We start from the raw sequence: 16,381 nt of genomic DNA on the forward strand, positions 1-16,381 counted from the left end.
AGAAATTCCTTGGCTGGGTAGTGGTGGAGCATGCCTATCTTCCCAGCCCTTAGGAGGCAGAGGCAGAAGGATCTCTGTGAGTTTAAGACCAGCCTGGTCTGCAGAGTGAGTTCCAGGACAGCCAGCACTATCCAGAGAAACCATCTCGAAAATCCAAAAATGAAAAACACAACAAAAAAACCTCCCTCATAGGCCTGTCTAGCCTCTGTTTGTTTTTCTTTTTTTCTTTTTTTCTTTTTTTTTTCTTTTGTTCGGAGCTGGGGACCGAACTCAGGGCCTTGTGCATGCTAGGCAAGCGCTCTACCACTGAGCTAAATCCCCAACCCCCTGCCTAGCCTCTGATCGTTCATTATTTGCAGGTATAATCAAAGTGACAAGAATTGCAGTGGCTGAGGCTGGCCTTGAACTCCTGTTCATCTGAGCCAACCTCCCAAGGGCTGGGATTATAGGCAGTGTGCCACCATGCCTGGCTTAATATTACATAATTTCTTTCCTGTGGTACTGGGGTTTGGGCCCAGGGCTTCATACATGGTAGGCAAGCACACACTCTTCAGTCAAGGAGTACCATGATGTCATGGTAACCTGGCCTCTGAAATCAGCCCTGGGACTTGCTGCTAAAGCCACTGTGGCACAGAGATTGTGGTTTGTGGTCCCAGCTCATGGGAAATGCTGGTCTGTTTTAGCTGGGAGTCACTTTGATTCACCTTCTTCCAAACAGGAACTCATTTCAAGCTAGGGAAGTTTTCAGGACTGGCTAAAAACTCTACGTGCAAATCGTTTGGCACGGTGTTCAATGTGACAAAATACAGTAACACTGTTGGCTGAAGCACAGCCATGAACCCGAGAGCCCAGCTCCTCTGCTGTTGTCAGGCACATCGCTGACATAGATGCCCTTGACTTCAGCCTCCGCCTTTATAGACATGGGTCACTGAGCCAGCACTGTCAAGAACGATGTCTGTTCTCTGTTCTTTATTCTGTTGCTCTTAGCTCCTTGGTTCCTTCACCTCCCTGATTCAACTGCTTTCAGAGCTCAGTGGTGCCAGGCCCGGGGTGACCCTGACTACTGTGGACTCTTCCTTTCTCCTGGCTGTGCTACCAAGCTCTCCTCCTCCCCTGTCAGGCCTAGCACCTGGAGCTGGGTGCTCTTCAGGCTCAAACCCCTACAGCAACTCCCCAGGCCCTTCCTGTAAGCCCCAAGATCACTGGGCCTTGTCTCTGGCCTTTCTGATGCCTAGCCTGCAGCTCTGACTTCTGACTGCCTGGATTCCCCGCTGCTATCCTCAGCTCTCTTTAAAACTTCTATTCCTTCCTTCCTTCCTTCCTTCCTTCCTTCCTTCCTTCCTTCCTTCCTTCTTCCTTCTTCCTTCTTCCTTCCTTCCTTCTTCCTTCCTTCCTGCACAGCCTATGCTAATGTCAACTCGCTATGTAGCTGAAGCAGGCCTCCACTTCTGTATGCTGGAATTGTAGGCCATTATGCCTGGTTTTTCTTTTCAAGCAAAGTTGGAGTTTATTAGGAAAAGCATTTGCCTTGACTCCAGGAAGATGTACAACTTAGCAGACCCTTGTGGCACCAGCTCAAACCGTGGGTTAGTCAATGGTGGGTGCAGGACCACACCTCGGCTGTTTCATTTATGTCACTCTTACCTTCTCTTTAAACTTTACCCTCATTTCAGGATTGGAAATGTGGACTCAGGGGTGTTACTCTCTCACTTTGTTCCTCTTTTCTTTTCTTTTTCCTTCCTATTCAGAGTTCTTGAGACAGCATCTCTCTGTAGCCCTGGTTGTCTTGGAACTCACCCAGTAGATAGAGCTGACCTTGAACTTTCCTCCTGCCTCTGCCTCCCGAGTGCTGGGATTAAAGACAGGCACAACCATGCCCATCCAAGCACTTTGTTCCTTTCTCAATATGGCCACCTTGAATAAATCCTTTTTGCTTTTTAATGTTAATAAAGAAAGGCTTTTGCAGGGCTGGAGAGATGGCTCAGCGGTTAAGAGCACTGACTGCTCTTCCAGAGGTCTTGAGTTCAGTCTTTTTCTTTTTTTTTTTCTTTTTTCTTTTTTTTTTTCTTTTTTTCCGGAGCTGGGGACCGAACCCAGGGCCTTGTGCTCACTAGGCAAGCGCTCTACCGCTGAGCTAAATCCCCAACCCTGAGGTCTTGAGTTCAATCCCAGCAACCACATGGTGGCTGACAACCATCTGTAATGAGATCTGGTGTGTCTGAAGACAGCTACAGTGTGCTCACATACATTAAATAAATAAATTAAAAAAAAAAAGGCTTTTGCAGCAGAAGATAGCTCGGCTGGAAAAATACTTGCCGCCTAAGCGTGAGGACCTGAGTTCAATTCCTAGCACCGGTCTAAAAAGCCAGCAAGGTAGATGCTTGTTATCTGAGCACTGGAGAGGTAATCAGGTCCATCTAGGAAGGGCTTACTGACCAGCTAGCTGAGCCTACTCAGTGAAACCCAGGACCCTGTGAGAGACCCTGTGTGGAAAATACAAGGTGGATGGATACTGTCTTCCTCGTGCATACACACACACACACACACACACACACACACACACACAAACACATGGACCTCGGCCTCTACACACACACACACACACACACACACACACACACACACACACACACACACATACACACCTGCACATTCACTCTTCTAACTATATATTAAAGGGAAGCTTTTAAGGCAGTTTAGTGCCATTGAGTTTGTGGCCAGACTGCCCTACACAGAGTGAGTGGGAAAGGTTTAAATGACTTCAGTATGAGCAGTAACACAGAGACCGACACTTGAGAAGAGGACAGCATATGCCCAAGTGTGGGTGTGGATTCTCCAAAGTTGTGGGGTTTTTTTGTTTTTGTTTTTGTTTTTGTTTTTGTTTTTCATTTTGAGGTCACCTCTCACTAAGTTGCATGTGCTGACCTCAAACTTTCCAACACCTTTCTTAAGCTTCTCGAGTGGCTGTGACTCTAAGAGTTAACCACCAGGCCTGGCTTGCTTCTTTGTTTTTGTTGGGTTCTGGGTTGCCACGCTGTCATATCTGGAGCTACTGAGTGTCAGGCAGTCTTCTCAGCACTGCTCCCCCCACCCCCCATGAGGTCGACAGTTAGAGGATCAGTTAAATTTGAGCCTCAAAGGCTGACAAATACTGGATGTCAAAGTCCTGGGGCTACCTTTTCACATTTGTCAGTTAAAGGGTTCACACCCATGTTTTCCCTGATTATCAACCCTTTATTCAACTTGAGTGTGGGCAACTTGGAGAGAACTTGTCTCAAAATAACCCAACTAGGCAAGGTATTTCATAGGTGTAGCCACAGCGTTGGCAAACACGGTGAGATTGCTATGAGTTTGGGATCAGCCTGGGCTGAGTGAGTGTGATTGAGACCCTGTTTTGAAAAACCAAAAATGAAATATTGTTATGTCACTTTTCCTGGCACAATAGGAACAAATGTCTGTTTACCCCAGATGGGGTCCCAGAGACAGACCAAAGTAGGATTCCAACAACATCCAATTTAGTGAACCAAGAAGTTCATTGGGGTTTCTTATAGGAACATGGGTGACCCAAAAATACTGCAGCATAGGTGACAACTCTTGAAATCTGAATTACTGAAGTTCTCTGTACTGTTAGGCACCTCAGCTGGTGTGTCTTCTCAGCCTTCTAATCCTGGCAAGGGGCCTTGTGAATTCTATCAGTTTCAGGAACTTCCTCTAGTGAGTCATATTTACTTTCTCTTAAGTGGGTGGAGAGAGGGGGCAATATTCTCTCTCTCTCTCTCTCTCTCTCTCTCTCTCTCTCTCTCTCTCTGTGTGTGTGTGTGTGTGTGTGTGTGTGTGTGTGTTAGGGTGTTTATGTAGCAGGCACAAGGCACAATTTCCAGCACTGCAAAATAAAACCAGGATCTCCTGTAGTTTCTTTCTTTTTTTTTTTTTTTTTTTTTTGGAGCTGAGGATTGAACCCAGGGCCTTGTACTTGCTAGGCAAGTGCTCTACCACTGAGGTAAATCCCCAACCCCTGTAGTTTCTTAATGTGTGTAATAGGACTGCTACAAAGATGTTCACATTCACAAAAGGCCAACTGGGCTCTGGGTTCTGTGCTTCTTATGAAGCAGTGGCTCTCAACCTGCAGGCCATGACCCCTTAGGGGTTGTCAAATGACCCTTTTACAGGGCTTGCCTAAGACCATCAGAAAAGCAAGCTACATTATGATTCCTAATAGCAACATTACAGTTATGAAGTAGCAATGAAAATAGTTTTATGGTTGGGGTCAGGACAGCATGAGGAGCTGTGTTAAAGGGTCGCAGCGTTGGGAAGGGTGAGAGCCATTGTTCTGGAGGCACAGTCAGGTTTGAGCTACTGGAAGCCTCACAAGGCTGAGCTGAGCATGGCAACACTGGGTTTGAGCTTCAAGCTTTTCAACCCCTACCCAGTATCAAAATTACAGCTTTCCTTCTTTCCTTCTTTCCTTCTTTCCTTCTTTCCTCCCTTCCTTCCTCCCTCCCTCCCTCCCTCCCTCCCTCCCTCCCTCCCTCCCTTCCTTCCTTCCTTCCTTCCTTCCTTCCTTCCTTCCTGGTTGTTGTTTGTCTTTTAAATCAGGTATCAATATTCTGAGACCTCAAACTTTCCATGTAAGAGAGCATAGCTTTGAACTCCTTGATCGTCCGGATACAAGCAGAATGGTTGGGATTCTAGGCATGCCGCCACCACACCTGATTTCCGTGACGCTGGGCATCAAACCTAAGGCTTCATCTAGGCATGCATTCTACCACCTGAGCTACAAGTCCAGCCCTTCCACTTTAGATCTGAAACCTGGCAAGGGGCCAGGGAAGGACAGCGTCCTAGGCAACTGCTTCTGTTAGTGCTGTTTGGTTTTTTTTTTTTTTCCCCTCTCTTCTTCTTCCTTATTTATGTGTGCGTGTCCCCATTATTGTGGATGAAGAGAGGAATTTTCTCCTACATTGCTTCCTAACCCCACAGCAGCTGCAGCCTCAGTTCTCACGCTCCTTGAAGGAGCATTCCCACGGATGGAGCCAACAGGTAGTCGAGTTTGTTTCAAGTAGGTAAGTGAGCAAAACCAGATGCTGCAGAATGGAGGGCTAACCGAGCAGGGCAGCAACGGCCACGCCTGCCTCTGGTGTTTCACCTTCAAAGTCTGGGTCCACCATTTCTCTTCCCCTGACCAGGGCCTGTCTTCTTAGAAGGTGTCTTTATCCATTATTCAGTATGTTAGAATTGAATGCTCGAGGAGTTACACAGATATAAATAGCACAGAGGTGAGAAGTTATGGGGAGGGTTTGGCATGAGGTCCCACTGAGGGGGGTGGTAGTTTCTTGGGATGAGGTCCCACTGGGGGGGGTAGTTTCTTGGGATGAGGTCCCACTGAGGGGGGGTAGTTTCTTGGGATGAGGTCCCACTGAGGGGGGGTAGTTTCTTGGGATGAGGTCCCACTGAGGGGGGGTAGTTTCTTGGGATGAGGTCCCACTGAGGGGGGGTAGTTTCTTGGGATGAGGTCCCACTGAGGGGGGGGGTAGTTTCTTGGGATGAGGTCCCGCTGAAGAGGTAGTTTCTTGGGAGTCTGCTAAGATAGACTTTGTTCTTTGTTTAGAGTCCCGTCCTTCCTTCTTATCTGTCAAACTAGATTGTTTTCACTAGTGACCTTGATATTCCTTTAACTGTGATGCCCACTGCCCCATCAACCTGCCTCTACTTAATTTGCAGCTCTTTTGTGTTGGTTTGAGTTTTAATTATTTCACTGGGCAGTGGTGGTACGTGCCTTTAATCCCAGCACTGAAGAGGCAGAGGCAAATGAACCTTTGAAGTTCATGACTAGCCTGGTCTACAATGCAAGTTCCAGGACAGCCAGGGCTACACAGAGAAACCCTGTTTCGAAAAAGAAACAAAAGGTTTTAATGAATTGTGGGTGGGAGTGGGTGTGTGGTATGTATGTACAAGATGTATGCATGCCTGTGCCCCAGACTGGGATTACTATAACTAGTTAAATTTTTTATTTTTAAGGATTTATTTATTACTGGTATGTATGTATACATATATATGAATGCCTATGAAGGTCATAAAGGCATTTTATCCCCTGGAGCTGGAGTTTCAGATGGTTGTGAGCTGGGAAGCAAACCTAGGTCCTCTGCAGGAGCCACAAATACTCTTAACCCCCGAGCCACCCCTGCCAGTTTTATTGTTTTGATATTTTTTGAAATGGAGTCTCATTGTGTAGAAGGCGGGTTGGCCTTGAAACTGTCTTTTAGTCTTTGCTTGTTTTACCTCATGCTAGAAGTAGTTTTGTGCCACTATACCCAGCCTGAGTAGGTTTAGAGTTACCAAAATATTGCCAGGGTACTACAAAGTTACCTTGTCTCCCACGCCCAGTTTTCCTTTGGCTAGTCTCTTAAACCAGTACAAAGTAACAACTGTTACAATATTTGTTACAGTGTATCAATGAAGTAGGTCTTAATCAAAGCCCAGCATTTATTCCAGTGACTTGTTCTTGATGTCCTCCCCGACTCCCTCTAGTGGTCTTCACAGTCTTCAGTAGAATTTCCGGGAGGGCAGGTGAGCTTCAGAATTTATTGTGTAGTTAGTGGCGGTTAGCCTTGACCGCTGATCCTTTTGCTTTCCTTTGCAAATTCTGGAAGTCTAGGTGTGTAGCCACACCCAACTTTCTCCGTTCTAGCCAGTGTCATGTTACATTTGTGTGGTCAAATCTGACCTGAAGCTGAAGTTCACCCCTCTGCTTCTGCCTCTCTGGTCTGTAGCAGTTTTCTGTGTTTCCCTGATAATCCTTAGAAGGGTTTTGTTTTGTTTAAGACAGGTCTTAATGTACCCAGGCTGGTCTTGAACTTTTGATTTTGCCTCCTCTTCCTAAACCCAGTTTATGTGGTACTGAGGATAGAACCCTGGTCCTTGTGCAGGCTTAGGCAAACAATTTACTAACTGAGCAGGATCTTGAAAAGGGTGCGTGTGTGCAAACATGTATTTGAGACAGGCTACCATGCCCATTTTGCATACATCATTTAGATGTCATATAAGGCCTTTCTTTTATCCAGCAAATGTTCAGAATAACACCACAAATGTACCTTAAATTTCCATAGAAAAAGTTCTAAGCTATCCGGTTGCTGTAGGAATGACCAGCTCATATGGTGCCATCTTGTGGCAAGTTGCATAACTATAACTAATACATTTCCTTACTGGGTAAGCAGTTAATTCTTTTTAGGGGGAGGGACAGAGTTTGCAACAGGCTATCTATCCATAAGACTCTTTTGAGAAGAGTTCACTGTGTGGGACTAGCTGCTCTGGAACTCACTATATAGTTTTTGTTCGTTTTGCTTTTGGTTTTTAAAAACTGGGCACAGTGGTACAGAACTTGAGTTGCTGAGGTAGGAGGACTATCAAAAGTTAGTGACCAGGTGGGGCATGATAGTGCACACCTTTAGCCCCAGCACTTGGAAGACAGAAGTAAGCAGATCTCTGAGTTCAAGACCAGTCTGATCTACTTACTGAGTTCCAGGTCAGCTAGAACTACATAAGATACACTTTATTGTCAACTATTTTAAATTTGTAAAATTTTTTTACTTTTATCTGCATTTATTTTATGGTGAATTTATTCCCATGCTGCACATTTTTGTTTCTTCAGGGATATCTTTTCTTTCTGTGCAACCTCTTCTGGCTTTGGGACAATTTATTTCTTTACCGTGAGGATCATAGCACAGTGTCATGTACAGGTTAATCTGGCCATGAGCTCTGTAAATCTGTCGCCCTGTCTGAGGCACGTTGTTCACCTGGATATGTTCCGTGACTAGAGAATCCACATCTAACTCCTAAATTCAGAACTACTCTCCACATTGGTAAGCATGTGCTGCAAAAATTCAGCACTCTATTTTGGCCACTGACCCTGTGTCCAGCCCCACTGTTTGGCCTGGGGGTACCTACACTCCATCATTATACCACCAGAATGGCCGGCACACACTGCTTCTTTATAGTGACACTTTTCAGACACTTGGTGACTTCCCAGACATGCATACCCTTGACAGCCTGGCTGTTTCACCAGTGTTCTTAAACTGAGCACGAAGATTTGAACCTCTTGATTTGCATGATTTTGTAGGAGTTTCTGGGTCAATAGAGGAGCAAACCATCTTCACGGGTCACCTCAGAATGCTTACAGGAAGAACTGTTTTTATCTCTTAAAATAATCTGGAATCTCTTTCTTAGTTTTATTTAAGTGTCTGACTGTTTTGTCTCCATGAGCATGCTTGGCGCTCTCAAAGATCAGAAGAGAATTGTAAACTGGTATGTGGTTGCTGGAAACAGAACCAAGGTTATCTGCAAGTGCATCACTTTTTTTGTTTGTTTGTTTGCTTTTGTTGTTGTTTTTTAAGATTTCCTTTATTTATATGAGTACATTGTAGCTATCTTCAGACACACCAGAAGAGAGCATTGGATCCCATTACAGGTGGTTGTGAGCCACCATGTGGTTGCTGGAAATTAAACTCAGGACCTCTAGAAGAGCAGTCAGTGTTCTTAACCACTGAGCCATCTCTCCAGCCCAAAGTACTAGCCTCCCCTCAGGGAATCGAACTCTGGTCTCCCAAGAGAAAAGCAGGGATACTCACCACTGTACTATCACAACACGTGTCCTTAATTCATGGCAGGATCTCTGTGTAACCCTGGCTAGGCAGGAACTTCCAGGGAAATGCTTGCCTCTGCCTCCTGAATGTTGGGATTAAAGATTTATTGTACATTAATATTGTGTACAATATTGTACTAATGTTGTGTGCCATGGTGTACATGTGAGGTCAGAGAAAAATCTGAGGGAGTCTGGTCTCCCCTTCCACCATATCAGTCCCGAGAATTAAATTCAGGTTATTAGGCTTGGCAAACAGGTATGTATACCCGCTGAGCCATCTCATGAGCCCCTCATTCTCTTTCTGATAATGTAAAATTAGATGTTAGGAATAGCATCTCCCTGGATATAGTGGTACCTGCCTGTAATCTCAGTGCTTGCCCTACATGGGCACAGGAGGATTTCTATGAGCTCAAGGCCAATCAGGGCTACTTGGCTTTCCCCAAAACTAAAACATTCCCTCTGCTCACAGAAAAACAGCAGACAAACAAAAACTGGTATGTGGGAGCTGGGAACTGAACTTTTGTCCTGTGGAGGAGCAGGGTGTTCTTAACTACTAAGCCACCTATTAGTCTTGAGATGATGATGATGATGATGATGATGATGATGAAGAGGAAGAGGAAGGGGATGGATGAGAATGATGGTGATGATGCAAGGACTTGAGTCCAGTTCTGAGCTCTCACATAGGGCCAATTACAGCAGTCAAAAGCTCTAGCTCCAGGCTAATGCCCTCTTCTCTGGCTTCTCAAAGCATTTGCACTCACATGCATCAATCCCATCCCCAATAATTAATGGAAACCTTGACATTTCGAGGCAGGGTCTTACTATGAATCCCAATCCGCCATGGAATTCTTAGTCCTCTTGCTTCGGGATCTGCAGAGGTGGGTTACAGGCGTGCAACCTGTACACCTTCCGTGAGCAGTTTCCTGTGGTTTTCTAGTCCTACACGGGCTCCAATTACTCCATACGAGAAATTATAAGTCCCACGTTTATTTAGATATATACCATGTACAGGTGACATTAATAATTTGAAGTCACAGTTCAATAAGAACTGTTTCCGTAAGATAATCCAAGATTGTTTCAGTTTTGAAGATGTGGATACAGAAGTCAGCCCATAGTTACAGAAGTGGATATTCTAATGTGAGGTTATGTGACTCAAAGCTTCTTGAGTGCACCTTTTTTTTTTTTTTTGAGACAAGGTCTAGCCTGCTTGCAGCAATCCCCCTGCCCCAGCTTACGGAGTGATGCAATAACAGACCTGTCACCATACCCTGTTTTGTGCTCAACCTTTACCAAGTTCTGTTTTGGGCCTTTATTAGCATCTCGGAGTCCGGCAGTGGCGGTACAGGCTTTTTTTTTTTTTTTTTTTAAATTAACCCCTAGCATTTATTAGCATCACATTTCATAACTTTAACACTAGTAAATTTGGGGACGAGAAAAAAATTTTATTGGGGAAAAGGGTTGTCTTATGCACTATAAGATGGTCATCAGCCGGGCTGGGGATTTAGCTCAGTGGTAGAGCACTTGCCCAGCAAGCGCAAGGCCCTGGGTTCGGTCCTCAACTATCTTGCATTTGTCTGAGAAGGTGGTTTATCCGGTGAGTAAGGTAGGGGTCTGAGAAGGAGAATACTGGCTGCTCATCAGAAGGAGTGGGTGGTAAAGGCAGAGGACCAGGAGCTTTTGCAGGAGGAGGGGTTTCTGGAGTAGCTGGTTTCTGAAGAGATTGCTCCTCCATGTTCGCTCTCGTCCAAAGGCGCGGCACAGGCTTTTAATCCTGCTCAGGAGGCAGAGGCAGGCAGCTCTCTGAGTTTAAGACAGCCTGGTCTACAGGACGAGGTTTGGGATAGCCCGGGCTACACAGTGAAATCCTATCTCAAAAAACAAACAAGGGTTGGGGATTTAGCTCAGTGGTAGAGCGCTTGCCTAGCAAGCACAAGGCCCTGGGTTCAGTCCCCAGTTCCGGAAAAAAAAAAAAACAAAAAACAAAAAAACAAACAATAATAAAATGAAAAGTCTAGGACAGTGTTTCTCACCCTACCTAACGTTGCGACTCCAATGTGGTGACCCCAAAACATAAAATTATTTTCGTTGCCACTTCAAAAGTGTAATTTTGCTATTCTTATGGATCATAATGTAAATATCTGAGTTTTCCGATGGTGATGGTCGCAGGCAACCCCTGTGAGGGATTAGGTTGACTTCCAGATTAAGAACTCCCAGGTTGGGGCTGGGGATTTAGCTCAGTGGTAGAGCGCTTACCTAGGAAGCGCAAGGCCCTGGGTTCGGTCCCCAGCTCCAAAAAAAAAAAAAAAAAAAAAAAGAACTCCCAGGTTAAGAACTGCTGGTCTAGGAAGTAGGAACACAGGAAAGAGAAGAGTAAAGCAAGATCAAAGCGTATGTAAATAAAGCCCTTTGACTGCCGGGAAGTAATCACTTGGGCCTTCGGGGAAAGTCAACTTGTTGGTGTTCTACTGCGCATGTGTGACGCTCTCCCTTCAGCTCAGAACGAGGCTCTTAAAAAAATAAAAAGTTAACGTGACGGGCGTCGCCTAAGGTACGCAGGCGCGCTGCTGTGAGCCTGCCTCCTTCTTGTCCCTGCGCTTGCGGTCTGATGTTTTCTGAGGCCATTCCCTTGGTCTACCAACGTCAGTTCCTGTTTGTGGCTGGAAAAGGCGGTATTTCCGGCCAGCGGGTGGGAGGGGGCTGTGAGCGGGGGCTGGGGGGAGGGGGCGGGGGGGGCCGCGCTGCGGGAGCCGTTGGGCCTGACTCTGAGAAGGCGTCGCTGCCGCCAGCACTGCCGCCGTTGCTGCCGCCAGTTAATAAATAAGGAGCGGGAACGAGCTCAGCGTGGCGATGGGCGGGGGTAGAGCCCCGCCGGAGAGGCTGGGCGGCCGCCGGTGACAGGTGAGTACGCCAGCGCGTGTCCCCAAGCACCCTCCCCTCCGCGATGGTCGCGTCCTGGCCCCCCGTGGGGCCTCGCTGGGCCGTACCACCGGTGCCCGCCGGGCGGGGACCACGGACCTGGTGGCTCCCCCCCTTTCCGGAACTGAGTGGGGGCGGCTGCTGCGGGGCTGGGGGACTAGTCCGAAGGGACGTGGGGCGGGTGCCGCGGTCCATACCACTGCGGCGGCGCGGGGGAGCTCACTCTGAGTTTGCGGGCAGGGGGCTGCCTTCGGGGGATATCGGGGGAGACAGCTCCTTTTCTGAGGGGCCAGCCTGTCCAGCTTTTGAGGCGCGCACCGTGTCAAGTGTAGAGGGCTGTGCCGCTTGGGTGCTTTGGGAGCCGTTCCTATGGTGCACTTAGAGGGATGGGAGCTTCTGGAGAGGGGTTTATACCCAGGGTGGCCGCGTTGGGGCGGTCAGGGTAGGCACGAGAGAGCAGTCTTTAGTTCTTAGAGGAGAGCGGGGTCGGGAGGAGGGCTGCGATGTTTATCATATTTGAGGCACAGGGTGCTGGGAGGCCCGAGTGAGTGTTAAGGGGCGTACTTTTAGGGGTGTGATACTGAGTGGGCGAGAAGCGCTTCTCTCTTCCTGTAATATGCAGGGGTGGGCGTTTACACTCAGCTCACCCTTTATTGAACTTCTTAATGACTTTGGGGAAAACGGGATCGTTACTAGGCTGCTTTTTATCACGGGGTTGTCTGTTCTCCACTCTCCTCGCCAGAACCCTTTCAGATTATTTCTCTTTAAGGTGTGTGGGACATCCTTTGGCAAGTTCTTTGCTTCCGGGGGTGGAGATGTGTCTTAGAAGTCACTGAAGTTTTTCTGATCTCTAGTCTGGCTCCCTATTAAGAAAGGGAGGGCCTATCTGGCTTGGATAAGGAGAGGTGCCTCTGGACCTGCTTGTCACCTTTTGGGCCGAAGGTGTGTTTTAAGGGACCGCTCTCCAGAGCAAGGTGACGGGGGACATCTTTATTCTCAGAATTTGGGGCCCCTGTTTCTCTCATTCGGAGAACTTTTGGGGCCTGGTGGCAGGCCTTCCTCTGTTAGAAAAACATAGGGTTCAGGTCAGGCTGATTTTTAGCCTGTTTACTGTTCCCTCCGCAGAGATGCGGTTGAGAGTTTCGGTACTGCTTGTAGTTGTGGACATGGATGTGAAGGGGACTTTATCAGTCCAGCCCACGTTCTCCATCCCTGGCCACGTGGCTGCTACCAGCTCAATCTAGAGTCCTGTTTACGCTCCTACGCTCCTACGGGTTGAGTGATAACAGTTGGCCTCTTGGTGAGGTTGAGTGCTGTTTTCCCAGCTGTTCTCTCTGCAGAGGCCACGGGGACTTGGAGGGGCGTGCACTTCATCCAGCTTGATCTTGCCTAGAGAGAAAGGCTACTTAATAGTGTTTGGGACTGTTTTAGGTCCCTCACAGACCTAGTTTCTCATTGTGGTTCCTAAGCAGGGAACCCCAAAAGTGTGGCCAGTGTCCTTGCTCCTTAGGCAGGCTTGTGATCTTGGCTTGCCCAGTAACCTTTGTCCTAGGTCTGAATTTCCTGGAGGATTGGCTGCAGTCCCTGATTGACCTAGCTGACCAGTCTGGTGATATGGTCAAGGGAACAGACAATAGCCATTGGTCTACAGCACTGGGATCTATGCTGACTGGCTTCAATTCGGCATGGTTCCCAGAGAGAAAGGTCCAGGCAGTGGGTGTTCTCTAGGGTTTTTCTCCACCAGGGATGTGCTTCTCTAGTCCTCAAGAGTAGCTTGTAGAGATTTTGCCTGGTAGAGTTAATAAAAGTAATGACCGTGAAATCAATGGCTGACCTTCACTCAATGCATTCAGTGTGCCCCACACTGTGAGGGATGTCTTGTATCCTGGAGAGGCAGACTTTGTTGTCATGCTCTCCTTTTTCATTGAGGAAACCAAGTTACAGGGCCTCCCCATTTCAAGTGATAGTGGGTTGCACTGGATAGAGCGTATTCCCATCTTCCTAGGGGTGCGATGGGTCTTTTGCACGTGGCTTCATTTAAGTCTCAGATACTATAGTTGCGTACCTATTGGTCTGTCTACTTTCTAGAGACTTAATGGTGAGGTGGGAATGTTATGCCCAGGTCACAGGTAAGGCAGCCAAGACACAACCATGGTGGCTTCTGTGTGTGACTAAACACTCTGTGCCCAAGCTTGTGGCTTTTTTTCCTTTGGTTCAAGCGAAATCAGAAGTCGAAGCCTGAAGGAGAAGGTGCTTGTTTGCAGGTCTGCATCAGTCTCCTTGGAGGCCAGGCTGCGCGCGATTTAGCTGCAGACTACATAGGCCTTGGTACCATACTCTGTTCAAGAGGTCCCCGGCTGTAGTGGTCTCTGCCCACTTGACTCTGGTTCTGGGTGTCTGCTTTCTTCCTCAGGCTGGGGGGGTGACTTGAATGTTCCTGTACTTGTCAGTTGTAGCATTTCAGGTTTTTCTGGAGAAACTTGGGGACAGAACTGAGTTAGACATTTTTTTAGCCCCGAGTACATGTGTACTGGGCACAGGAGGAGCTAGCAGGACAGCCATTGGGTGACCCCAATGGCTTTAGACCCCAGTTAGAGGCAGGATGAGGATGAGCCCTTCTGGCTTTGTGATTTGGGGCCACAGGGTTCACCTGCATGCAGGAGACTGGGAAAGGCACCCACCTCAGCTGCTGGGAGGAGCCAGTGACTTAACTGATAGAGAGCTTGGAAGGACGTGTCAGTGGCTGCTTCTGTCAGACCCTGTCAGGACTCAGGGACCTGCCTTATTCATCCCTTACTTTAGTTCTGTTAGGTGCCTAGGCATCCAACTCTGTCCAGTCTCCATCCGGACAGTCAGTGTCCTGGTTCCCAGCTTCTGTAAAGAGTTATGTTGGGCTGACAAGATGGCTCAGTGGGTTAAGACATTTGCTATGCAGACTTTGCAACCTATGTTCAGTCCCCAGAACCCACATAAAGGGGGAAGGCAAGAACCAACTTCACAATTGTCCTCTGTCATACACAAGCATGTCACAGCATACCCCCAATTCACATGCACACACATACAATAATAAATACAATTTTCAAAAAGGCTATGGTGCAGTTCTAAGCACTGAGTTCAAATCCAGCCATCCAGGTGCTAGTTGTGGCTTTGTTTGAGTACTTCAGCCTTCTCAAAGCCTTACCTGGGTCCAGGGAAGATAATGCCAGATCCTGCAGCCCCTTCTGTGTTTGACACAAGTGATAGACTGGTGTGTGGTCAGTGTGGCCCAGCAAATTGTAATTCATTTACTGCTGCTAGGACTCTGGGCCTTAGCCAGTTTTTAGAAACATCAGGAGGAAAGTAGGGCTGATGTTAGCTTCTTTCCCAGATGTAGAGACAAGGTGATACACAGTCAAGTCAGCTAACAAGTGCACCTCGGTACAAATTGTAGATCCTTCCCACACTCCTGATTTGGCTTTGTTTTGTGTGCTTTCTCTAAATCCCTCCCTCAACCACGGAGTGGTGAGAAGGCTGGCAGTGGGCAGGATGTTGCATCAGGTGAAGATGCTAGGGTACTGACAAAGTCCCAATTCTGTCCCATGTTGTACAGCATGTCTTTGATCCCAGTACTGAGGAGACAGATTCTGGTGGGACTCTGTGGGTTCCAGGCCAGTCTGATCTACATAGTAAGTTCCAGATGAACCAGGACTACATAGTGACACCCTGTTTACAAAACAGAAGTCCTTTGTGGAGCTGAAGGAGACCAACAGGAGGGTAAGCAAGGAATGGGTTAGCTGTTAGGTGGTGAATTTGGGTGAGGCTGTGGAGGCCATCTGGAGCTTCTTTAGATGTAGTGGCAGGGAAGGCAGGACAGGCATGTGGGTAAGACAGGCCAGCCTGGGAGCAGCAGGGAGACCACAGTGTGGGGGTGTGGAAGGAGGATGGGCTTGATGAGGGGTAGGGATGTACCACAGGGAGAGGCCTGAATGATTGGGTGAGTGCTGGTGGCCAGGGGATGGGGTGTGTGCTGCTTCCTCAGCCTGGGAAGGAATTTGGAGTCTGAGGATTCACTCAGTTGGGTGGTGACTTTGGCCTTGGAGGTTTTTAAGCTTCTGCCTAGGGCCAGGCACTGTTTCACAGGCCTCCCACTTCCCCCTTGAGAGAATAACTGCCCTACAACTGCTTTGGTGGAGACTCACTGGTTGCCTCCCTCTTCTGTGGTTTCACACTGTGTTCCCCAGGGCCGTGGCTGGTCCATTTAGGGATCGAGGTGGGGACTCAATAGGCTGACTTGTCTCTGCACCTCTCGCTAGCCTAGCCAGATGCTGTTGCTAAGTAATGGTGTGAATGGCTGTCACACTGACAGGAAGGGTCCTGGCCACAGTCTGCCTATTACTTCTTCAGTTAGCTCCAAAGGCTGGATGGAACAGGGTCTTGGACCTTACCTTTTAGTAGAATGAGGACAGCATAGCAGGTCAAGGTTGGTGTTATCAGGGCAAGATAAATGGAAGTTAGGAAAAGGAACAGGATGACCCTATTTGGTTTTGATTAGAGGTCAAGGCGAATCTTCCTTAATAAGACTGACATGGGGGCTCATCCTAGAGTATCATGATGAAAACCTTGAGGATGAAAGGAATTGTCTCTGGCTGTTCCCTAATCCCCCCTAAAAGCCCCAGTGCCTGTGTGAGGCCCTCAAGTAGAAGGGAATTGGATGCTATGTTTGTATGGTTACTCCAGGGGTCCCATCAACACAAAGGCCACTAAGCAGTGGCCTAAATGAGAATATCTTTTAGTCTGACCTACAAGTTTCATCTCTAAGACTTAGGGCATAGGCAGGCACCCTGGTGTTTT

At 47.7% G+C, this 16,381-nt stretch overlaps 1 protein-coding gene across 9 annotated transcripts in view; it reads left to right on the top strand.

The window, feature by feature from the left end:
* Window positions 1–4,869: 4,869 nt before the first annotated feature.
* Window positions 4,870–16,381, top strand: part of Akt2 (AKT serine/threonine kinase 2) — a 56,706-nt gene continuing 45,194 nt past the window's right edge. For 4 of the 9 annotated variants that reach the window (XM_087629143.1, XM_087628473.1, XM_087628887.1 and 1 more), the window contains exon 1: window positions 11,335–11,533. The gene's annotated coding sequence lies outside the window, so the exon portion shown is untranslated. 9 annotated transcript variants of the gene reach the window in all.

This window comes from Rattus norvegicus, chromosome 1 (genome assembly GCF_021556685.1).
Source record: "Rattus norvegicus strain SHRSP/BbbUtx chromosome 1, alternate assembly SHRSP_T2T, whole genome shotgun sequence".
NCBI classification, from domain to species: Eukaryota; Metazoa; Chordata; class Mammalia; order Rodentia; family Muridae; genus Rattus; species Rattus norvegicus.